The sequence below is a fragment of the Pongo abelii genome, chromosome 2 (assembly GCF_028885655.2).
Source record: "Pongo abelii isolate AG06213 chromosome 2, NHGRI_mPonAbe1-v2.0_pri, whole genome shotgun sequence".
Classification (NCBI taxonomy): Eukaryota; Metazoa; Chordata; class Mammalia; order Primates; family Hominidae; genus Pongo; species Pongo abelii.
The window spans coordinates 206,607,932-206,634,061 of record NC_085928.1 but is presented as its reverse complement, the minus strand read 5'-3'; positions in this window follow the sequence as shown (position 1 = coordinate 206,634,061).

Genomic DNA, 26,130 nt, shown 5'->3' with positions numbered 1-26,130 from the left:
TCGGCTCATTGCAACCTCCGCCTCCTGGGTTCAAGTGATTCTCCTGCCTCAGCCTCCTGAGTAGCTGGGATTACAGGCACCCACCAGCACTACCACCCCCAGCTAGTTTTGTATTTTTAGTAGAGACGGGGTTTCATCATGTTGGTCAGGCTGGTCTCAAACTCCTGACCTCAGGTGATCCACCCACCTCGGCCTCCCAAAGTGCTGGGATTACAGGTGTGTCCAGCCACCAAACTATTCTTGAAAGACCTCTGAACCTTCGAGATTGATTTGTCTGTGCAGGGGCAGGGCAGGAGATTACATTACCTGAATTTAGCCTTTATCGAAAATGTTTATCAGCCAGGTGTGGTGGCTCATGCCTGTAATCTCAGCATTTTGAGAGTCAGGAGGATCGCTTGAGGCCAGGAGTTTGAGACCACCCTGGGTGACATTGTGAGACCTCAGCTCTACAAACAACACAAAAGGAAAAATGTTTGCTCCCCAGGGTCTCGTGTGGCATGACTGGCTTCCCGATATTCATGTCCCCTTCTTCCTTACTAATGAAACTGCTTTTGTTTGGGGCATAACAGAGTGGTCAGCCAGGGTGAGCCACGGATCATGGCAACCCTGCCCTGTGCTTCCCCAGCCTACCTTGCAACTGGGAGAGATCACGTGACCTGTTCTGGCCAAGGGACCTGTGTGGAAGGAGGGTGCCTAGGACAGACCGCCTTCTTCCTGCTTTGGAAAGACTCCTGATGCGGAAACTGCTGCAGCCTTATTTCCATGGGGAAAGGCCAGGTGAACCCCAGAGATGCCAGCCCTGACACCGCTGAGCACCAGCCCTGCCCAATTCCAGATTTTTTATTCTGGGAGACAAAGAAACCACTATTTCTTTACACCTGCCAGTCAGGTTTTCTGTTGCTGGCAGCCACGTTTATTCCCAATGTGTAAGCAGAAAGCACTTCCTCTTGCCTTCACTCCTCTGGGGTGGAGGGGATGCCCTTAGGCCCTGGAATAACCCTCTGTACTGGGGGCTTCTCTCCTGCCCCTAGTCCAGCCTTTTATCTGGGGTGCTCTTGGAGCCTGGAGGCCATCCTCGTCTTCCACGTTTTCCTTATCCATCCTGACCTCAATTTCCCATTTCCTTTGGTTAATCCTCTCCTGAAAAATCACTTTCCAGCCACACACAGAGTCAATGTCCATTCCCCACATCACATAGCACACAACCCCCAGACACACACACACACCACACAATATGCAGACACCACACAACAGACAACACCACACACACTGAGTCAACGTCCATTCCCCACATCATATAGCACACAACCCCCCCAGACACACACATACACACCACACAACAGGCACACACCAAACACCACCCCATACACATATCACGCAACACACACACCACACAACAGACACACACACACACCACACACACCCCACACACCACCCCATATACACACACTATGCAATAGACACACCACACACCACACAACAGACACACATCATACACACACCACACAACAGACACACACATCACACACACCACACACCACCCCATACATACACACTACACAACAGACACATCGCACACAGACACACACACACCACACACCATACAACACCAATACACACACCACACACCAGACACACACGTCGCACACACACAACACACACCACAACAGACACACAGAACACGTACAATACACACACAACACAACACAGGTGTACACACACATATCATAAAGACACATAACACCCACACGACACACACATCACACACCTCCCTGTCATACGCCTCTCTCCTGACCCCCTTCTCTTGTATTTTTGTCCTCTCCATGTGTGGAAAGCCACAGATCCAAAACCCAGTGTCCTGGTTATGCTTCTGCCAAATTCCATTTGGTCTCGCCAGATGGAGTGTTCTTAATCCACATCCAATTTTAGAGACAGGAGAGGTTGCCGCGGGGGCCAGTGCCTGGGGAGCCTGCCCTGTCTCTCTCCGCAGCTGTGCCCAGCCGGCCTGCCAGGCGGGGTCTGGGAAGACAGCCTCGCAGGGATTCTCAGTGCTAGCGTCTGACCGTGAAGGCCAGAGCTCCCAGGCCCTGCGGGCTATTTTGGGACACATCCCCAGGCCCTACAGAGCAGGTGCAGGGCTGGCCAGAGGAGCTGATGCCAGAGGGATTCAGTGCTCTGTCCTCCCCAGGCTACCTCCCGATGCAACGCTGGAGGCCCGGACCCATGGGGAAGGCCTCGACACTTGCCCAGTGCAGGAGAGGCAGGGCCTCAACCCTTCCCCAGTTTAGGGGGCCTGCAGCTTTGCCAGTGAAAGAGGCAAGCTGGAAAGAGACCCCGGGGTGTGGGTCCTGCAGGAGGTGGGGAGCAGCCCCTCCGTTGTGGGACAGCAACTGCCACAGGCCGGGCTGACCTCATGGGTTATGCAACCCAGGCAGGCCCCGAGGCTGCAGGGAGCAGCTCGCACTGTGTAGGCTGCCTGGGGATCAGCAGCTCTGGCTCCTAAACCACACCCCACGTGGCTCTCGATGCCTCCTGATCCCTTTAGCAGAAGATGGACAGCTTTCCCGCTCGCCCTCCTCCTGCCCTGGGCGTGGCAGGGAAATGGAGTAATTAAAGCCTTTTGGGGATTATCAAGAAACTGCTAGATCACAAGGTCCCTCCTTGGACACTCATGGCAAAGGGGAGATCAACCTGTGGTCTGCTGAGGGTCAAGGATGGGGAGAAGGAAGAGGGTGCCCCACCTTTAAAGGCCTCAGCCCTCACCCTTCAGCGTGACCCCTTCGGTATCAGCATGTTTTGGAAAGAGGCCTAGTTCTAGTGTCCAAAGTCCTGTAAAGGAAAATTTTAAAAATCAGGACCGCTCACACTTCTCTTTTTCTTTGAGGCAGGGTCTTGCTCTGTTGTCCAGGCTGAGTGCAGTGGCGCTCATTTCCACCTTCAGATGTTCACCTTATCTTATATAAAATGTAGTATTCGCCTAAGCCTGACTGCCCGCCTGCCCCTTTTCCTAGGTGCTGTCCCCCTCTTTAAAGAAATGTACAAATGGCTGGGCACGGTGGCTCACGCCTGTCATCCCAGTACTTTGGGAGGCTGAGGTGGGTGGATCACTTGAGGTCAGGAGTTTGAGACCAGCCTGACCAAATGGAGAAACCCCGTCTCTACTAAGAATACAAAAATCAGTCGGGTGTAGTGGCTCATGCCTGTGATCCCAGCTACTCAGGAGGCTGAGGCAGGAGAATCGCTTGAACCCGGGAGGTGGAGGTTGCAGTGAGCCGAGATCGCACCACTGCACTCCAGCCTGGGCAACAAGAGTGAAACTCCATATCAGGAAAAAAAAAAAAGGAAGAAATGTACAAATACAAAACCTGGAACTTCTTGGGAAAAACAGCCACAGATGTGTCTGTGGCTTGTGTTTTTCCCAGAAGCGCCCTAACGTGGCTTAATAAACCTCGATGATTAAGACTTGCCTCAGTCACTCATTTTGGTTGTCAGTCCTAAATTGAGACTGGCCGGGTGACCCTGGGTAAGCTGCCTCACCTCTAGGAATCTGCTTCCTTTGCTGAGGAATTGCCTGGTGAGCCGCTGAGGAGCCTCACAGGAGGATTTCTACAGTGGTAGGAGCTTTTCTTGACCACCTCCCGACAGCGGGGACTCTCCTCTCTCATTCCCTCTGTAGGTCCTGGAAACACTCCCTCTCAGGGCCTCTCACACATCAGATCAAGCATATTGAAACACACCTGTGGCCCACATCAAGTATTTTTTGCTGTACTTTTTTTTTTTTTTTTTTTTGAGACAGAGTCTCGCTCCATTGCCCAGGCTGGAGTGCAATGGCATGATCTTGGCTCACTACAGCCTCCGCCTCCTGAGTCCAAGTGATTCTCCTGCCTCAGCCTCCCAAGTAACTGGAACTACAGGCTGATGCCACCATGCCTGGCTAATTTTGGTAATTTTAGTGGAGATGGGGGTTTTACCATGTTGGTCAGCCTGGTCTCGAACCCATGACCTCAGGTGATCCGCCCACTCTGGCCTCCCAAAGTGCTGGGATTACAGACGTAAGCCACCACTCCTGGCCGCTGTAAACTTTTTGAAAGGGCTTTGGGAAGGCTGCTTTATAAATTATTTGACAATAAATAACTTATTGAATTTTTTTTTCCTTGAGGCAGAATCTTGCTCTGTTGTCCCGGCTGGAGAGCAGTGATGCCATTCTTGGCTCATTCAACCTCCGCCTCCTGGGTTCAAATGATTCTCTGGCCTCAGCCTCCCAAGTAGCTGGGACTACAGGCTCGCACTGCCATGCCCACCTAATTTTTGTATTTTTAGTAGAGATGGGGTTTCATCATGTTAGCCAGGATGGTCTCGAACTCCTGAGCTCATGTGATCTGCCCACCTCGGCCTCCCAAAGTGCTGGGATTACAGGCATGAGCCACTGCGCCCAGCCAATAAATAATTTATTGAATGTTGATTGGTTATAATTTTTCTTTCCCTTTTTTTTTTCTTTTGAGACGAAGTCTTGCTCTGTCGCCCAGGCTGGACTGCAATGGCGTGATCTTGGCTCACTGCAGCCTCCACCTCCTGGGTTCAACCAATTCTCCTGCCTGAGCCTCCCGAGTAGCTGGGATTGCAGGTGCCCGCTACCACGCCCAGTTAATTTTTGCATTTTTAGTAGAGATGGGGTTTCACCAAGTTGGTCAGGCTGGTCTTGAACTCCTGACCTCAGGTGATCCACCCGCCTCGACCTCCCAAAGTGCTGGGACTATAGGCATAAGCCACTGTGCCTGGCCAATTTTTCTTTTTTAAAAGTTTATTTTAGGCCAGGTGCAGTGGCTCACGCCTGTATTCCCAGCACTTTGGGAGGCCAAAGTAGGCGGATCACGAGGTCAGGAGATCAAGACCATCCTGACCAACATGGCGAAACCCCATCTCTACCAAAAATACAAAAATTACCTGGGCGTGGTGGCAGATGCCTGTAATCCCAGCTACTCAGGAGGCTGAGGCAGGAGAATCACTTGAACCCGGGAGGTGGAGGTTGCCGAGATCACGCCACTGCACTCCCGTCTGGCCACAGAGATAGACTCCGTCTCAGAAAAATTATATATATATTTTAATTTAGTTTTTATTTGGAATGCAGTGGTGTGATCACGGCTCAGTGTAACTTCAACCTCCTGGGCTCAAGTGATCCTCCTGCTTCAGCCGCCTGAGTAGCTGGGACCACAGATGCCTGCCACCACCTGCCTAACTCTTTTTTTTTTTGTAGAGATGGAGTCTTTGCTATGTTGCCCAGGCTGGTCTCAAACTCCTGGTCTCAAGTGATCTTCCCTCCTTGGTCTCCCAAAGCATTGGAATTATAGGCGTGAGCCGCTGCCCCCAGCCTGGTTATGATTTTTTAGTGATCATGGTGTATATTGGAAATTCTTAGAAAGTAAGAAATGCTACAAAATGTTTCTAAATGTAGTGTCATTTTCTTGAATACTGAATGAATTCATTTACAAGCCAGTTAGTAAACCATTAGCAACTTAAGATTGTCCATGCTGGAAGTATTTACACGACGGAAATAGCAAACACTACAAATCAGCAAAGTGCACAAATCAGTTTAAGTGCACAATTCAGTGTGGTCATTCATAGCACCAACCCTGCCCCAGCTGATTTACTCCTGATCACTGGGAAATTATTTGTTTTTTCTTTTAATCTCTGGGTGACTCAAATGTGCAGTCAGCAATCTGGTAGAAGTTCAGGATCTTGAGTCCAGTGAGATAGGCCCCAACAGGGACTGTGGCTCAAGAGGAACCCGGACTCAGTTCTGTCTAGAAGGAGGACTCACTCCGGGAAAGAGGGAGTGCTCCTTAGGGAGGTGCTCCCTGCCTCTAGCCCAGGCCTTGCTCTTGGTGAGTCATTTAGAGCAGGGGTTTCATGTCTTCAAGTCTTTGTATTTTCACAGTAGTCAATTTGTTTACTGCTGCCACTTTATTCAGTAACCTTTAGCCTATTAGTTGTGTTTATTTTATTTCCCTTTTCGTCTTTCAGTGTTACTAGGCCCTGCTGGCAAACAGAATCGAGGGGGGCCTGCCCAGCAGGGAGGAACGAGGGGCCACAGCGAGGAGTGTCTGGCACTCAGCTGAGCCTTTCCTGCCCCTGAGGCAGGTGGCCTGGGGAAGTCCTTGATCTTGAACCAGCCGGTTACGGTCTGCGGGTGGCCCCACCTTCAAAGTAAGAAATCCCCACGATTCCACTGGGGCCGCTTCAGCCAGAGGAAGCTGATGAGCCCAAGAGCTTCCTGAAAGCTGCCCAGGGCTCCTGAACAAAGGCTCCCGCTCTGAGAGGCTGTGTGAAACCGGCAAGAGCATGGAGTTACCCACAGGGCAATGGAGCATGGCACGTTCAGCGTGGAGTCCAGTGAACTGAAGGACAAATCAGATGTGCATGTTTCAACGGAGGGGACTCTCAAAACAAGCTGTGGAGTACAACAATGAAGGTTGCCACACCACGCGCATCACACACTGCCATTTGTGGGAACGCACTCACGTAGAAACACTGAACCAGTGAAACCCCGTCTCTACTGAAAATACAAACATTAGCTGGGTGTGGTGGCTCGCACCTGTAATCGCAGCTACTTGGGAGGCTGAGGCAGAAGAATTGCTAGAACCTGGGAGGTGGAGGTGGCAGTGAGCTGAGATCACGCCATTGCAGTCAAGCCTGGGTGACAAGCGCGAAACTCCGTCTCAAACAACAACAACGACAAAACTAGTGACTGGAGAGGGTTTCTAAAGAACAAACTGACCTGTTGGACAAAGATATATATCAGAGATATATATATGCACCATATATAAACACTATTTAGAGTCTTTTTTTTTTTTGAGACGGAGTCTTACTCTGTCGCCCAGGCTGGAGTGCAATGGTGTCATCTTGGCTCACTGCAACCTCCACCTCCCAGATTCAAGCAATTCTCCTGCCTCAGCCTCCCACGTAGCTGGGATTACAGGTGTGTGGCACCATACCCAGCTAATTTTTTGTATTTTTAGTAGAGACGGGGCTTCACCGTGTTGGCCAGGCTGGTCTCTAACTCCTGACCTCCACCCGCCTCGGCTTCCTAAAGTGCTCAGATTACAGGCATGAGCCACTGTGCCTGGCCACAATTTAGAGTCTTCATAAAGACAGGCTCCACATAAAATTCAAGGTCTCTCCCCAGGGACGTAGAAAAGAGAGTGGTCACGGCTGGGGATCATGGTTCACGCCTGTAATCCCAGCACTTTGGGAGGCCAAGGCAGGCGGATCATGAGGTCAGGCGTTTGAGACCAGCCTGGCCAATATGGTGAAACCCCGTCTCTACTAAAACTACAAAAATTAGCCAGATGTGGTGGCGGGTGCTTGTAGTCCCGGCTACTGGGGAGGCTGAGGCAGGAGAATCGCTTGAACCTGGGAGGCAGAGGTTGTAGTGAGCCGAGATCGCGCCACTGCACTCCAGCCTGGGCAATAGAGCAAGACTCTGTCTCAGAAAAAGAAAAGAGGCACCTTGAGTTTCCTAAGGGTAGGCCATGTCAGGTGAACAGCCCGTTTTATTCACAGGAGACGGGAAGGGAAGAAGCAAACATCTGTAACAGGCTTCTCAGTCCAGGCTCCGTGCTGGGTGACCTGAGCGCTCACAGCAGCCTAAGGGTCAGTCATGTGTCTCATTTTACAGACGCCGAAGCTGAAGGGCTGCAGTGAGTGATGTGAGAACTTCTCTCAGAGCTGTGCGGTGTGTGAACCATTACGGGACTTAATTACTTAAATGTGTTTGGAAATTCAAGACCACAGATTAAGAATGTAGACATTATGTCATAAACCTGGTTTTTAATCACAGCTCCTCCGCCTATTAGCTCAAGGATTTTAAACATATTATTTAATGTCTCTAAGCCTCAGTTTTCATATTTTTAAACTAGTGCTGATTATAATACACCTCTTAGGTTGTTGTGAGGATTGAATAAAATAAAATGAGCAAAGTAAAAAAAAAAAAAAGAAAAAGAAATTTGCTTCAGGGAGCAGTTGAAAATCTGGGTTCAGGCCGGGTGCCGTGTCTCACACCTGTAATCCCAGCACTTTGGGAGGTTGAGGTGGGCAGATCACCTGAGGTCAGGAGTTCGAGACCAGCCTGGCCAACAAAGTAATGTCCTGTCTCTACAAAAAGGAGAAAAATTAGCCAGGCGTGGTGGCACACACCTGTAATCCCAGCTACTTGGGAAGCTGAGGGAGGAGAATCCCTTGAATCCAGGAGGCGGAGGTTGCAGTGAGCTGAGACTGTGCCACTGCACTCCAGCCTGGGCAACAGAGGAAGACTCTGTCTCAATAATAATAATTAATAATAATAAATAGAGAGTTACAGGGATCATGGCGGACGGGAGGCAGGACTAGATTGCAGCTGTGACTCAGATGGACAGAGCAGCTGTGGAGGCTCACACAGTGAATTTTTGCTCCAGAATGACTGCAGGAATAAAGCAGGAAAGCTGAGAGGACCCACAGACCCCCTGAAGGAAGCAGATTGCTGCTGCAGGACCCAGGAGACACCCCAAATACTGTGCTGGTATCCATGGCTGAGACTCCCACAGACAGTTCACATCACAGGACTCTGTGCAGACAACTCCAGTACCAGCCTGGAGCCTGGTAGACGTGCTGGGTGGCTAAATCCAGAAGAGAGATAACAATCGCTATGGCTTGGCCTCAGGAAGCCACATCCATAGGAAAAGGGGGAGAGTGCTACATCAAGGGAACACCCCGTGGGACAAAAGAATCTGAACAACAGGAAAATACCACAATCCTAAACATATATGCACCTAACACTGGAGCTCCCAAATTTATAAAGCAATGACTAATAGACCTGAGAAATGAGATAGACAGCAACACAGAAATAGTGGGGAACTTCAATACTCCACTGACAGCACTAGACAGGTCATCAAGACAGAAAGTCAACAAAGAAACAATGGATCAAAACTATACCCTGAAACAAACGGACTTAACATATATACAGAACATTCTATCCAACAACAACAGAATACACATTCTATTCAACAGTACATGGAACTTTCTCCAAGATAGACTATATGTAGGCCACAAAACGAGCCTCAATAACTATAAGAAAATTGAAATTCTGTCAAGCATTCTCCCAGGGCCACAGTGGAATAAAGCTGGAAATCAACTCCAAAAGGAACCTTCAAAACCATGCAAATACATGGAAATTAAATAACCTGCTCCTGGATGATCATTGAGTCAAAAACGAATTCAAGATGGAAATTAAAAAATTCTTCAAACTGAACAACAATAGTGACACAACCTGTCAAAACTTCCGGGACACAGCAAAGGCGGTGCTAAGAGGAAAGTTCATAGCTCTAAACACCTACATCAAAAAGTCTGAGGTTGGGCACAGTGGCTCACGCCTGTAATCCCAGCACTTTGGAAGGCTGAGGGGGGCAGATCACGAGGTCAGGAGATCGAGACCATCCTGGCTAACATGGTGAAACCCTGTCTCTACTAAAAATACAAAAAATTAGCCAGGTGTGGTGGCGGGCACCTGTAGTCCCAGCTACTTGGGAGGCTGAGGCAGGAGAATGGCGTGAACCCGCGAGGCGAAGCTTGCAGTGAGCCGAGATCGCGCCACTGCACTCTAGCCTGGGAGACAGAGCAGACTCTGTCTAAAAAAAAAAAAAAAATGTCTGAAAGAGCACAAACAATCTAAAGTCACACCTCAAGGAACTACAGAAACAAGAACAAACCAAACCCAAACCCAGCAGAAGAAAGGAAATAACCAAGATCAGAGCAGAACTAAATGAAACTGAAACAAACAAACAAAAAATTACAAAAGATAAATGAAACCAAAAGCTGTTTGTTTGAAAAGATAAATAAAATTGATAGACCATTAGCAAGATTAACCAAGAAAAGAACAGGGCCGGGCGCAGCGGCTCACACCTGTAATCCCAGCACTTTGGGAGGCTGAGACAGATGGGTCGCCTGTGGTCAGGAGTTTGAGACCAGCCTGGCCAACAAGGTAAAACCCAAGCTCTACTCAAAATACAAAAATCAGCTGAGTATGGTGGTGGGCGCCTGTAATCCCAGCTACTTGGGAAGCTGAGGTGGGAGAATCGCTTGAACCCGGGAAGCAGAGGTTGCAGAGAGCCGAGATCATGCCATTGCACTCCAGCCTGGGCGACAATAGTGAGATTCCATCTCAAAAAAATAATAAGAAGAAGAAAGAAAGAAAAAGAAAAGAAAAAGAAAGAGGAGAGAAAATCCAAATAACCTCACTAAGAAATGAAACTGGAGATACTACAACTGACACCACAGAAATGCCAAAGATGATTCAAGGCTACTGTGAACACCTTCGCATGTATGAACTAGAAAACCAAGAAGAGATGGGTAAATTCCTGGAAAAATACAATCCTCCTAGCTTAAATCAGGAAGAATTAGATACCCCAAACAGACCAACAACAAGCAGCAAGATTGAAATGGTAATTTAAAAATTACCAACAAAAAAAGTCCAGGACCAGATGGATTCACAGCAGAATTCCATCCGACATTCAAAGAAGAATTGGTACCAATCCTACTGAAACTATTCCACAAGACAGAGAAAGACGGAACGCTCCCTAAATAATTCTATAAAGCCAGTATCACCCTAATATAATACCAAAGCCCGGAAAATCAAAAAGAAAACTAACTAAAAAAGAAAACTACAGACCAATATCACTGATGAACATAGATGCTAAAATCCTTCACAAAATATTAGCCAACCAAATCCAACAACATATCAAAAAGATAATCCACCATGATCAAGTGGGTTTCATACCAGGGGTGCAGGGACGGTTTAACATGTGAAGTCAATAAATGTGATACACCACATAAGCAGAATTAAAAACAAAAATCACACGATCATCTCAATAGATGCAGAAAAAGCATTTGACAAAATCCAGCATCCCTTTATGATTAAAACTCTCGATAAAATCGGCATAGAAGGGACACACCTCAATATAATAAAAGCTATCTAGGCTAGGTGCCGCGGCTCACGCCTGTAATCCCAGCACTTTGGGAGGCCGAGGTGGGCGGATCACCTGAGGTCAGGAGTTTGAGACCAGCCTTGCCAACATGGCGAAACCCCGTCTCTACTAAAAATACAAAAATTAGCTGGGCGTGGTGGTGGGCACCTGTAATCCCAGCTACATGGAAAGCTGAGGCAGGAGAATTGCTCGAACTTGGGAGGCAGAGGTTGCAGTAAACCAAGATTGCACCACTGCACTCCAGCCTGGGTGACAGAGTGAGACTCTGTCTCAAAAACAAAAACAAAAAACAAACAAAAAATAACAACAGCAAAAAAGAATGACACAATGGACTTTGAGGACTTGGGGGGACGAGTGGGAGGGGAGCAAGGGATAAAAGACTACAAATAGGGTTCAGTGTATACTGCTCGGGTGATGGGTGTGCCCAAATCTCACAAATCACCATGAAAGAACTTACTCATGTGACCAAATACCGCCTGTACCCCAATAACCTATGGGGAAAAAAGATGAGAATATACAAAAAATTTAAAAACTGGACTGAGCGCGGTGGCTCATGCCTGTAATCCCAGCACTTTGGGAGGCTGAGGAGGGCGGATCACCTGAGGTTGGGAGTTTGAGACCAGCCTGACCAACATGGAGAAACCCCATCTCTACTAAAAATACAAAATTAGCCGGGTGTGGTGGCGCCTGCCTGTAATCCCAGCTACTCGGGAGGCTGAAGCAGGAGAATCGTTTGAACCTGGAAGGCAGAGGTTGCAGTGAGCCAAGATTGTGCCATTGCACTCCAGCCTGGCAACAAAAGCGAAACTCCGTCTCCAAAAACAAAAAAAATAAAAAACAATTTTTAAAAAGAACATCTGAGTTCATAGTTGGCGGGCCAGTGGCACACGCCTGTAGTCCCAGCTACTTGAGCGGCTGAGGCAGGAGTTTGAGCCCAGGAGTTTGAGGCTACAGTAAGCTATGATGGTGCCACTGCACTGTAGCCTGGGTAACAAAGCAAGACCCCGTCCCCCCCCGCCCAAAAAAAAAAGATCTGATTCAAATCTAGCTTTATCTGACTCCCAAGCAGGTAACACAGCAGCAATTAGCAACGACCACTGCTATATGGCTACCTGGGCTAAGCACTTTACAAATGTGATGTCATTTAATCCTCATAAAGGTGATAGGCTTTTTGTTTTTTGGTTTTTTTTTAGACAGAGTCTCAGTCTGTCACCCAGGCTGAGTGCAGTGGTGTGATCTCAGCTCACTGCAACCTCCGCCTCCCGGTTTTAAGCAATTCTCCTGCCTCAGCCTCCCAAGTAGCTGAGACTATAGCTTCCCGCCACTACGCCCGGCTAATTTTTGTATTTTTGTAGAGACGGAGTTTCACTATGTTGGCCAGGCTGGTCTTGAACTCCTGGCCTTGTGATCTGCCTGCCTCGGCCTCCCAAAGTGTTGGAATTACAGGCGTGAGCCACCGCACCCAGCCAGAGAGGTTTTATTTTTACATTTTACAGCTGAAGAAAATGAATTGCAAGGGAGGCTGAGTAAGCCCAAAGTCACCAAGGTCTGTCTCACTCCATTCTCTTCACCTTGTCACTCCATGGCCTGCATCCTCCACACCCAGGAGTCTCCAGCCTCCTCCCCCAGGGGAGATGCTGTCTGAATCTCAAAGAATTGGAAAGGGAGAGAGCAGCCATCCAGAGTTCCCGCTGACAACCACCACTCTAGACTGGGTTAGTGGATCAGGTTGACTGGTGTTGGGGGCCAGGAGTATATGGAATCCTATGGCCATCTGGATGTCAGCAAGTGCAGGGCACAGTGGCTCACACCTGTAATCCCAGCCAAAGGAGGAGGATCACTTGAGACAAGGAGTTCAAGACCAGTCTGGCAACAGAGACCCCATCTCTACAAAAAATAAAAAATTAGCTGAATGTGGTAGCCTGGACCTGTAGTCCCAGCCACTTGGGAGGCTGAGGTGGGACGATCACTTGAACTCAGGAGGTCGAGGCTGCGGCAAGTTTTCTGATAGAGACGCTCTTCAGAGCCTGGAGGTCAACGAGACACACAGATGGAAATTGATCCTACTTGTGTTGTGGGTTGAATTGTGCTCCCCAAAAAGTTATGTTCAAGTTCTAACCCTTAGTCCCTGTGCACGTGACCTTGTTTGGAAATAGGGTTCTTTGCAGATGTAATCAAATAAGATAAACTCATAATGGATTAGGGTGGGCCCTATACTCAATGACTTGTAAGAGGAGGGACCCCTATGTGGAGACAGAGGTAGGGATGGAGGGATGAGCTACAGCCCAAAGAATATCAAGGATACACAGCAACCCTGAAAAGCTAGAAGGAGGCTAGGAAGGACTCTTCCCTAGAGCCTCAGAAGGCACATGGCCCTGCTGACTTAGGACTTCTGATGGTGGAACTGTGAGAGAATGAATTTCTGTTGTTTTAAGCCATCTAGTTTGTGATTACGTGTTATGGCAAAACTGGAAAACAAATAACGAATATAGTTTGGTTGTTCCATAGGGATTGGGCATTACATCCAGAATATGCTAATTATTGTCCACATGTCACATGGGCTTGGGTGGTAGGACAGAGTTTTATCCTTTTCTTTCTTTTTTTTTTTTTTTTTGAGACAGAGTCTTGATCTGTTGTCCAGGCTGGAGTGCAGTGGCACGATCTCAGCTCACTGTAACCTCCGCCTCCCTGGTTCAACCCATTCTCCTGCCTCAGACTCCTGAGTAGCTGGGACTACCAGTGTGTGCCAGCACACCCGGCTAATTTTTCTATTTTTAGTAGAGATGGGGGGCGGGTTCCACCACGTTGGCCAGCCTGGTTTCAAACTCCTGACCTCAAATGATCTGCCCGCCTTGGACTCCCAAAAGTGCTGGGGTTACAGGCATGAGCCACCATGCCTGGTTGTGAGTTTTAACCTTGACCCTGATTTATTTTATTATCCTCTTGGATGAAAATTAAGAACGTCTACCATTCAAATGGGTAGATTGTGCAAAACCTGGAGAGATGGTTAGTACTGAAGACAGGATCTATATTCAAAAACACCTCAAAGAACAGCAAAAATGCACTAAGACCTACAATGTGAAGTGCAACATGGACAAAGTTCTTGATGTAGGTTCAAGAGCCAGTTGCACGAATGGAGGATAAGGAATCCCTGGCTTGATGACGGCTCACGTAAAAAAAGGTATTGGCTGCAAGCTGAGTATGAGTCAACAATGCATTCAGTCGTTTGAAAAGCCAGTGCATCTGTAAGTGGCTTTGCTGCCAAACAGGATTGAGCTGAGCATGCCAGTGGCCTCTGGGCTGATCGGGTCACACCTGAAGCTTCATTCAGCCCTGGGTGCTGAATTTTAGTGCCACATTTGACATTACTCAGCATCCAGGAAAGACAGCCAGAAAAGTGAAGGGTCTGGAAACTGTCATGAAAGACTATCAGGAGAATTAGTGTTGTTTTGAGGCAGAAATTTAAAGAAAAATAAGTACTGCATTTATTTACTTTAAGGATAGTAACAGGCAAGGCTATAAAAAGGTCGTGGTGACCTAGTCTGGGAAGCAAAAGCTGCAAGAATGGTCTCCAGATACCCCCGAGCATGGTTAAAAAACAAAAAACCCCAAAACCAAATTCCTTGACTGTCTCTCCTTCTCTGAACTAATAATTATGACTATGTTTGCCAATGCTTGTACTTAGTCAGATTTGTAAGTTCCTGTTTTCTTTTGCCTCAGCTGCAAGGTTACCCGCTATGCAAGGGCACAGATTGTGCCAAGTCAGTAGTTGTGCTATAGATGACAGATCCTGTCACTGTATGATTGAGAGCCTTTGCGCTGGCCTATATAAGCTAAACCCTGACTTTGTTCAATGCTCAGCTTTTTGGATACGAATCCTCTGAGCCAGCGCACCTTAAATAAACATCCTCCTGTTTCCCGTATTGGTCTCTCCAGTCCTCTGTTCCTCGCAACGCTTTCCCCTGAAGATGAGAAGACGTGGGAAGAGGGGACATCTGTAAACACTGACCTGCTTTCATGAAGCACAAGGAGTGGATGTTCTAGGAGAATGGTTCCTAAATAGCGGCTCCTGTGCTGATGAGGGCAAGTGGCAATCTCAGTCTTTTTTTTTTTTTTTTTTAGACAGAGTCTTGCTCTGTTGCCCAGGCTGGAGTGCAGTGGCGCACTCTCAGCTCACTGCAGCCTTCACTCCCTGGATTCAAACAAGCACATCTGGCTAATTTTTGTATTTTTAGTATAGATGGGGTTTCACCATGTTGGCTGGGCTGGTCTTGAACTCCTGACCTCAAGTGATTCGCCTGCCTCGGCCCCCCAAAGTGCTGGGATTACAGGTGTGAGTCATCGTGCCTGGCCTAGTCTCAGTCTTCAGACAGGGGAGACCTGTTGGTTTTGCAGCATCTTCTCTCTTTCTAATAAAAGCACCCATATTTTTCTTCATGAGACCACTCTGCCCCCACTTTGTCCATGGTTCCAGAGGTTGGCTTAGGACTGCGATTTAGCCAATCCAAGTGCTCTATTCCTTTGGTCACAGCAATCTGTTCAAGGGTGGGTATGTGACCCAAGCCAGATCAATGAGTGTCTGTATTAGTCTGTTCTCACACTGGTGTAAAAAGATACCTGAGACTGCCTGAGTGCAGTGGCTCATGCCTGTAATCCCAGCATTTTGGGAGGCCAAGGCAGGTGGATCACCTGAGGTCAGGAGTTCGAGACCATCCTGGCCAACATAGTGAGACCCTGTCTCTATTAAAAATACAAAATTAGCCAGGCGTGGTGGCGTGTGACTGTGGTCCCAGCTACTCAGGAGGCCGAGGCAGGAGAATCGCTTGAATCTAGGAGGCAGAGGTTGCAGTGAGCTGAGATCATACCACTGCACTCCAGCCTGGGAGACAGAGTGAGACTCCATCTAAAAACAAAAAACAAAAAACAAAACAAAACAAAAACCCTGAGACTGTGTAATTTATAAAGAAAAGAAGAAAGAATTTTAATTGGCCAGATGGGGTGGCTCACGCCTGTAATCCCAACACTTTGGGAGGCCGGGGCAGGCAGATCACCTGAGGTTGGGAGTTCGAGACCAGCCTGACCAACATGGTGAAACCTCGTCTCTACTAAAAATTCAAAAATTAGCCAGGAGTGTTGGTGCATGCCTGTAATCCCAACCATTGCACTCCAGCCTGGGCAACAAGAGCGAAACTCCATTTCAAAAAAAAAAAAAAGAAAAAGAAGTTGTTTAATTGGCTCACAGTTCTGCAGGCTGCACAGGAAGCATGACTCTGGCCTCTTCCCGGCTTTCGGGGAGGCCTCAGGAAACTTCCAATCATGGCAGAAGGCGAAGGGGGAGCAGGCACTTCACACGGCAGGAGCAGAAGCGAGAGAGAGAGAGGGAGGGGGTGGTGCCACACACTTTCAAACGGCCAGATCTCTCGAGAACTCACTATGGAGAACAGCACCAAGGGGATGGTGCCAAACCATTCATAGGAAATCCACCCCTATGAGCCAAACACCTCCCACCACCCCACCTCCAACACCGGGGATTAGGATTCAACAGGAGATTTGGGTGGGGACACAGAGCCAAACCATGTCAGTGTCTATCTGAGGCATTTGGTTGCAACTACCAGGTAGAGACACCCTTTTTCCGTTGGGAGCACTAAGCCGGCAGTATAGAATCCTGCAACCGCTGGAGGCCAGTGTGCTAAGGTCTGAGAGGAGCCTGTTTGACAGCGAAGTCAACACAGTGAATGGAGCCAAGAAATGGAGACAGCAAGATCTCTGCTGGCAGCCTGTGAACGCCTGGGTCCAGCCATGCCTGCATTTGATCTGTGAACCTCTTGGACATGACACAATATGATCCCCACTGCTTCTTTCCCCATCTGAGTTCAGGCTTTGTCGTTTGCAATCACGTGTCCTAGTCCATCACAGCCACCTGCAAGTACAGCAAAAGCTGTTTGATGAAAACGTCATTCCGTAGGAATTCTAATGGTTCACACTTTTGGAGCACCTTCCATATGTAGACACTGTGGTAGATTTTTTTTTTTTTTTTTTTTTTTTTTTTTGAGACAGTCTCGCTCTGTCACCCAGGCTGGAGTGCAGTGGCATGATCTCGGCTCACTTCAAACTCCGCCTCCCGGGTTCAAGCAATTCCCCTGCCTCAGCCTCCCGAGTAGCTGGGATTACAGGTGCACACCACCGTGGCTGGCTAATTTTTGTATTTTTAGTAGACACGGGGTTTCTCCATGTTGGTCAGGCTGGTCTCGAACTCCTGACCTCAGGTGATCCGCCCGCCTCGGCCTCCCGAAGTGTTGGGATTACAGGCGTGAGCCACCTCGCCTGGCCGTGGTAGATTTGTATTTTAATTTGTAATAGAGTTATACTTGAACATAGTTTTATGAGTTTATTTGGTGTGAAAACATCTGTCCTTTGCAACTCAGACTGCTTTTTCTAGTCCTTAGAGGTGCTGGAGCTCAGAAACCAATACCCCAGAATATGGTGCTTTGACATATGGGACTGAAGAAGCCTCGAGGTCTCTCTGACCTTTCCCCAGAGAAGTTGAAGTTTTTTAATTGGTCAAGATCCAGACCCACAAGGAGCAATTATTTGTAAAGCCAGGAATGTAACCAAACTTGAACAGAACTTTCCACAAAATACTCTGTAAACTGATCTCTGTTCCTAGATCCATTTACTTCCCCCAGTAATCCTTTATCCCCCTCTTTTCCTGCCTCCCATAAACTGTGTTGCCAGGATGCTGTATGAGCTTCTGAACCCCACTGGGGCACGGGCACTCTGATTCTGCCTATGTGCATGTGAATTAATTTGATGCCTTTTTTCTGTTAATTAGTTGGCCTCATGTCAATGATTTTCAGGGAACCTCTATGGGGCCTTGGCCCCTACAGTGGCAACCACTGTCAATTTTTTCAGATGATTCTTTTTTTTTTGTCAGACAGGTCTCTCTCTGTCGCCCAGGCTGGAGTGCAGTGGTGTGATCTAAGCTCACTGCAGCCTCGACCTCCAGGGGCTCAGGTATTCTCCTACCTCAGTCTTCTGAGTAGCTGGGACCGCGGGCATGCACCACCACACCTGGCTAATTTTTAAAATTATTTGTAGAGACGGGGAGCTTCCTATATTGCCCAGGCTGGTCTTGAACTCCTGGACTCCAGTGATCAGCCCGCCTCAACCTCCCGAAGTGCTGGGATTACAGGTGTGAGCCACTGCGCCCAGCCTTAGATAAATCTATTGAGTTTTCACTGTGAATGATGAGGATGTAGCTCATTTTTGCTCTCCCTGTCCCCGCCACACAGAAACTCTCCATCCTCCTCTTCCTCCTGATTTAGTTATGTTGCAATTTTGTTTAGATCCACATTCACTGCTGTTTTTTTTTTTTTTTTGAGACAAAGTCTCGCTCAGTTGCTCAGGCTGGAGGTGCTGTGGTGTGATCTCAGCTCACTGCAACCTCTGCCTCCTGGGTTCAAGCGATTCTCCTGCCTTAGCCCCCTGAGTAGCTGGAATTACAGGCACCTGCCACCACGCCTGGGTAATTTTTGTATTATTAGTAGATGAGGGGTTTCACCATGTTGTTCAGGCTGGTGCCCTTGGTCATCCACAGGTGTGGGCCAAGCTAAGTTTGGGAGAAATGTAGTTTATAGTTTAAATGATAATAGCCCTTTCCAAAACTAAATTGCCTTTGTAAAACTCATGAAAGGCCACCGGGTTAGGGGGATGACAGGGGCGTGAATTCCGCGAAGATGTGGGTGCTGTGAGATGATTCCCAGCAGAAGTCACAAGATTTGCAACTTCCCCAGTTACTCCTGTAAATAACATCACTATTGTAAGACCTAAGATTGGCCTTTTGAGATCTCTTTTCAGGGTTTCAGGTTACTGATGACCAGAAGGCCCCACCCAAACCAGCAGCTCCTCTGTGGCCACTACCCAGAGGCTGCCTCAGAGAACAAGGGCCAATTTCCACACCCCTGTGATTGCCCCCACAACCGATCAGCAGCACACATCCCCTAGCCCCCTGCCCACCAAACTCTCCTTAAGAGACCTTCGCCGCTGAATTTTGGGGCCGGCTGATTTGAGTAATAATAAAACTCTGGTCTCCCATTTTGCTGGCTCTAGGTGTTTTAAACTCTTTCTCTATTGCAAGTCCCCTGTCTTAATAAATCAGCTCTAACTGGGCAGTGGGTAAGAAGAGGACATGGGCAGTTACAGATTCTCGTGGTTTGAAGTGAATCAATCAGAGCCAGGCGTGGTGGTGTGTGCCTGTCAATCAGAGCCAGGCGTGGTGGTGTGCACCTGTCAATCAGAGCCAGGCGTGGTGGTGTGCGCCTGTCAATCAGAGCCAGGCGTGGTGGTGTGCGCCTGTCAATCAGAGCCAGGCGTGGTGGTGTGCGCCTGTCAATCAGAGCCAGGCGTGGTGGTGTGCGCCTGTCAATCAGAGCCAGGCGTGGTGGTGTGTGCCTGTCAATCAGAGCCAGGTGTGGTGGTGTGCGCCTGGATTCCTGGCTACTAGGGAGGCTAAGGTGGGAGAATTACTTGAGCGCAGGAGTTTGAGGCTGCAGTGAGCTATGATTGTGCCACTGTGCTCCAGCCTGGGCAATAGAATGAAAAATAAATTTAAAACTGTCTCGGAAAAATAAATTAAAAAGTGAGTCAGTTAGCCCAGCCCACATTCAAGGGGAGGGTTTTACACAGGAAATACCAAGAGGCAGGGATCACTGAGCGTCATCTTAGAGGCTGCCTCCCACAGCAGGCGAATGAAGTATTAGAGCACTTTCAGTGGTAAGTGCTGAGAGGGCCACACACGGTGGCTCATGCCTGTCATCCCAGCACTTTGGGAGGCCGAGGCAGGAGGATCACTTGAGGCTAGGAGTTCGCGACCAGCCTGGGTAACATAGTGAGACCCTGCCTCCCCGGGTAACATAGTGAGACCCTGCCTCCCCGGGTAACATAGTGAGACCCTGCCTCCCCGGGTAACATAGTGAGACCCTGCCTCCCCGGGTAACATAGTGAGACCCTGCCTCCCCGGGTAACATAGTGAGACCCTGCCTCCCCGGGTAACATAGTGAGACCCTGCCTCCCCGGGTAACATAGTGAGACGCTGCCTCCCCGGGTAACATAGTGAGACCCTGCCTCCCCGGGTAACATAGTGAGACGCTGCCTCCCCGGGTAACATAGTGAGACGCTGCCTCCCCGGGTAACATAGTGAGACGCTGCCTCCCCGGGTAACATAGTGAGACGCTGCCTCCCCGGGTAACATAGTGAGATGCTGCCTCCCCGGGTAACATAGTGAGACCCTGTCTCCCCGCCGACATTTTTTTAATTAAAAAAAAAAAAGCGCTGAGGTCAGGGTGGAGATGTCAGCTGCCATTTTGGCCCCAGGAGGTCCATCCCTATGCCCAGTTGATCGCTCTGCTCTTTGAACACAACCATGGCTCAGCCGCAGACCCAGGATCAGAACTCAACAAAAAGGGCTTCTTGGCTTGTTGCAGTGGCTCAGGCCTGTCATCCCAGCACTTTGGGAGGCCGAGGCGGGTGGAACACCTGAGGTCAAGAGTTTGAGACCAGCCTATTCAACATGGTGAAACCCCGTCTCTACTAAAAATACAAAAATTAGCCGGGTGTGGTGGCAGGTGTCTGTAATCCCAGCTATTCGGGAGGCTGATGCAAGAGAATTTCTTGAACCTGGGAGGCGGAGGTTGCAGTGAGCCGACATCACGCCACTGCACTCCAGCCTGGGCGACAGAGCAAGACTCCGTTTCAAAAAAAAAAAAAGAGGCTTCTTGAACACCCCCGTCGAACCTACCCCTGGCGGCCTCCAGAGCTCGGCCCATCCTCGCCCTTCAAAGTTTGTGGAAGCCCTCAAGGCCTTGAACTAACTGCTCGCTGCTGACCTGCCGGCCTCATTGCCCTCCTCTCTGACTGTGGGCAAGTGACTCACTTCTTAGTCTTCCCTCTTGGAAAACCGGCGGCTGGATCAGCTGCTCCTGGTGGTCCCTGCCAGTGCTGGCTCACCGGGATTCCATCTCCCCACCCTCTCTGGGTTCTCCAGGCTCTGGGCTTCATTGCAGCGTGGATTGTAATGTGGGGTGACATGACTGCAGCACCCTGATGGTCACGGGCTCTCCCTCAGCTCAGGCCCGCCCTGGGGAGCTGCGGAGGTTGTGTTGAGCTCAGCTCCTCATCTTAATTCTGCAAACCTGTTTTGAGGTCTGGTCTGGTTCCCAGCTGAGCACTCAGGTACTGTGGGTGGGGTCTCTTGGCCTGGGATCGGCCCAGCGCACCATGAATCATCAACCAGACAGGGTCTTTCAGAAGCTGGGCTATTCATCCCTGTTCTCCAGGCATGATCATTTCTGTTCATCAGAGATCATCTTTACAGAGGTAGAGAAGAGCTTCCGTCTCCGGGATCACGTGTTGTACTTTGCACATCCTCCGTGGTGAGGTTCTTTTCTAGATCTAGCCCAAATCTTCAAGAAGGCTTAAAACAAAGCTGCATTTTAAGGGCTTCTGGTGGAGGAATCAGGTTAGATCCACTCTGCTCAGCTTTCTCTCACCAGAAGTGGGGGCTCCACCCTCCGAGTGGGAAGTGACCCATTCCTTTCACTTCCCCCCCTCCCTGGCTAGGTCAGCCCACACCTGCCTTGGGCCAGAGCTGCAGTTGCTGTTGGCACCCAAATGGTCTGAGGCTGTTAGGTAACAGGTCTTGGCCAGACATTCTGGTTCCGCAGGTACAGCCTACAGTTAAAAATTGTTCTAAAAATGCAGGGCAAGCTGTCTAAACACACACAGGCCTGGGGAGGGGGGAGGTTGTGGGACAGAGGCCACAGTCAGTGGAGAGATGTGTTTTCCACAGGGACTCTGGGCTCAGAGCCCTGACTCCAAACCAAGCATCAAACTCAGGGATGAGTGGTCCAGACCCGCTGCAGGGACTAGGGGCCCAGACCTGCTGCCCAGAGATAGGATTTGCAGCCCAACGCCCTCTTAGCCTCCCTCATTTCCCTCCCTTCCCTCTCTCCCTCTCTCTCTCTTTTCTTTCTTTCTTTCCTTCCTTCCTTCCTCTCTCTCTCTCTCTCTCTTTCTTTCGAAGGACCCTCACTCTGTCACCCAGGCTGGAGTGCAGTGGCATGATCTCGGCTCACTGCAACCTCCGCCTCCCAGGGTCAAGTGAATCTCCTGCCTCAGCTTCACGAGTAGCTGGGATAACAAGCATGTACCACCATGCCCAGCTAATTTTTTTGTATTGTTGGTAGAAACAGGTTTCACCATGTTGGCTAGACTGGTCTTGAACTCCTGACCTCAAATGATCTGCCCACCTTGGCCTCCCAAAGTGCTGGGATTATGGGCGTGAGCCACCGCGCGGCCAGTCTTGCTCTTTGTTATTTTGATGTCTTCCTCTAGTTCCATGCTTTTAGGCATCTCTAACCTTCCCCTTCTTCTTTCCTCTTTCCCCTCTTCTTTCTTTCCCACTTTTCTCTCCCTTGCCCCTACTCGTATCTACCCACTAGGTAAGGGGATGTGTTTTCCTTTCTCCCCTCCTTAAACTCAGCCCCCACCTTAAGCCTCTGGAAATCAGCCTGGTAGTGGGAGGGCAGCCTCAGGCCCCTCCATCTGGACCTTGGGGAATTCCCATCACCTCTCTGGGCCTCTGTCAAATGGGGACAATAATACCCATTTGATCCTCTGCCTCACAGAATGGCTGGGAACATCAAAAGAGGTCAGTTGGTTCATTTGTTCCATATTTATTTAAGCACGTGCAACTTAGCCAGGCACTGTGGTAGGTTCTGGGGTCCATAGCAGGAGTAAAAGACATGTGCAGACTGTCCCTAAATGCGCTCATCCGAAAACCACAGAGGGCTTCGAAAAAGACAACCTCCTTCCCTCCCCTAGATCTTCCGGGTGGGAGTCTGCAGAGTCGGGCAAAGCAGGTGGGGGCGGCATCTGTGTTGTGTTGGGTTTTTCTGTGACTTGGAGTCTCACGCTGTCGCCGAGGCTGGAGTGCAGTGGTATGATCTCAGCTCGCTGCAACCTCTGTCTGCCTTCTGGGCTCAAGCGATCCTCCCACCTCAGCCTCCCAAGTAGCTGAGATCACAGGCAAGCGCCACCACACCTAGCTAATTTTTTTGCATTTTTAGTAGAGATGGGGCCTTGCCATGTTGCCCAGGCTACTTGGGAGGCTGAGGCAGAAGAATCACTTGAACCCAGGAGGCAGAGGTTGCAGTGAGCCGAGATCGCTCCACTGCATTCCAGCCTGGGGGGCAGGGTAAGACTCTGTCTAAAAAAAAAAGAAAAGAAGAAAGAAATGAGCAGTAACAACAACAAAAATCCCTAATGCCTCCAACCTTGATGGTTTAGAAAGGTCTTTTAAAGTTTTTATTGGCTGGGCTGGGCATGGTGGCTCATGACTATAGTCTGAGGTGGGAGGCTGGGGTGGGAGGATCACTTGAGCCTCGGAGGCTGAGGCTGCAGTGAGCCGTGATGGCACCACTGCACTCCTGCCTGGGCAACAGAGTGACACCCTGTCTTTACAAAAAATAAAAATTAGCCAAATATTGTGATGCGTGCTTACAATCCCAGCTATTCAGGAGGCTGAGGTGGGAGGATCTCTTGAGCCTGTGAGGTTGAGGCTGCAGTGAGCCGAGATCATGCCATTGTACTCCAGCCTGGGTGACAGATTGAGAGCCTGTCTCAGAAAAAAAAAAAACCGAAGAAAAATGTTAACAGTGAGTTTGTTTTTCACGTGATAATGATTTGAATATGCAGGCACTGTTGATAGCCAGGGCAGAGGAGAAAACAGAGTAAAATTCCTTCCTGAGGGAGTTCACCTTCCAGTTGGGGAGCGTGAGAAGCCAAGATGACCAGATGCCGAAGAACGCGTTTATAGCGGCAGGTCGTGATGAAACGCCAAGGAGGAGAAACAAAGCAGGAGTGGGGAGTACGAAAGCCAGCCAAGGAGATGGGATTGGAATTTTAGGCAAGCTAAGCCTGGGAGTCTTCCTGAGAAGATAACTTTTAAACGTTCGTCACAGAAAACTTCAAATGTATGTAAAAGTAGAGAGAACAATGAAACGAATACCCGTATATCCATGATCTAGTATCAACAAATACTGCCAATTTGGTTTTATCTAATTTTCCCCAATCATTTATTTATTTTTGTGTGTGTGCTGGAGTTTTTAAAAGCAAATCCAAGACGTCACATGAATTTTCCTGTAAATACTCCAGTAAGCATGTAAACTGATAAGGGATTTTGAAAACATACATCTACCCTGCTATTACGCCCCCAACAAAACTAACAAAAATTCCTCAGTATCATCCAACAACCAGTCCATATTTTCATTTCCCAATAGAGTGAAATTATCTTTTCACAGTTGGTTTTGAAACAGGATAATAACACCAGGCACAGCGGCTCACGCCAGAGGATCGCTTGAGCCCGGGAGATGAAGGCTGCAGTGAACCACGCTCACCCCACTCCAGCTTGGGAGACGGAGCCAGACCCTGCCTCAAAAACAGACAAACAGGATAATAAAGGTTAATTTTAAGTGGTGGCATATATTTTATTACTTTTTCTCTATTTTTCAGATTTTCTACCATAAACATGTATTGCTTTTATAACTTTTTAAAAATATAATTTTGAAAAAGAAAAAGATAGACTGGAGGAAAAGCTTGCAGCAAATAATGACAAAAGACAAGGTTCATAAATAGCTAATAAGACTGATAACTAGGCCAGGTATGGTAGCTCAGACCTGTAATCCCAGCAATTTGGGAGGCTGAAGTGGGAGGATCAACTTGAGCTCAGGAGCTTGAGGCCAGACTGGGCAACATAATGAGACCTACTAAACATTTTTTTTTTGAGATGGAGTTTTGGTCTGTCACCAGGCTGGAGTGCAAGTGGTGTGACCTTGGCTCACTGCAACCTCTGCCTCCCGGGTTCAAGCAATTCTCCTGCCTCAGCCTCCCGAGTAGCTGGGATTACAGGTATGCGCCACCATGCTTACCTAATTTTTGTATTTTTAGTAGAAACAGGTTTTCACCATGTTGGCCAGGATGGTCTCAATCTCTTGACCTTGTAATCTGCCTGCCTCAGCCTCCCAAAGCGTTGGGATTACAGGCGTGAGCCACCATGCCTGGCCACATTTTTTTTTTTTTAATTAGCTAGGCCTGGTGACACATGCCTGTAGTCCTAGTTACCCAGGAGGCTAAGGCAGGAGGATTACTTGAGCCTGAGAGATCAAGGCTGCGGTGAGCTGAGATCGCACCATAGCACTCCATCCTGGCAACAGAACCAGACCCTGTCTCAAACAAAAACAAAACTGATAATGAGCAAAAAATATGAACTAAATTTTATTCGAGAGGAAGTTCAACAGTGAATAACACCACACTGTACCAGATGAAACTGACAAGATGCAACCATATCAACAGCACAAAAGCCCATGCCGAGTTGGTTGGAGGGCACTCACATGCTGCTAGAAAAGTGTAAATTATTCCACTCTGGGGAGCAATGCAGCCATAAAGAATTTTGGGCCAGGTGCGGTGGCTCACGCCTGTAATCCCAGCACTTTGGGAGGCCAACACAGGTGGATCACTTGAGGCCAGGAGTTCGAGACCAGCCTGACCAACATGGTGAAACCATTTATCTGGTAAAAATACAAAAATTAGCTGGGCGTGATGGCACATGCCTGTAGTCCCAGGTACTCAGGAGGCTAAAGCATGAGAATCGCTTGAACCCAGGAGGTGGAGGTTGCAGTGAGCTGAGATCACTCCACTGCACTCCAGCCTGGGCAATACACTGAGACTGCGTCTCAAAAATAAGTAAGTAAATAAATTAAAACTATGTACAAATATGTTGTTCTTTGTACAAAAAGAAGAAAATATCCAGCAAGAGAATAATGAAGAAATAACTGACAGCACATCAACTTGGTGGCATATCAGGCTGCCATTAAAAATTCTACTTATGGGCCAGGCGTGGTGGGTCACGCCTGTCATCCCAGCACTTTGGAAAGCTGAGGCAGGTGGATCACCTGAGGCCAGGAGTTTGAGACCAGCCTGGCCAATATGGCGAAACCCTGTCTCTACTAAAAATACAAAAATTAGTTGGGCATGGTGGTGCACACCTGTAGTTCCAGCT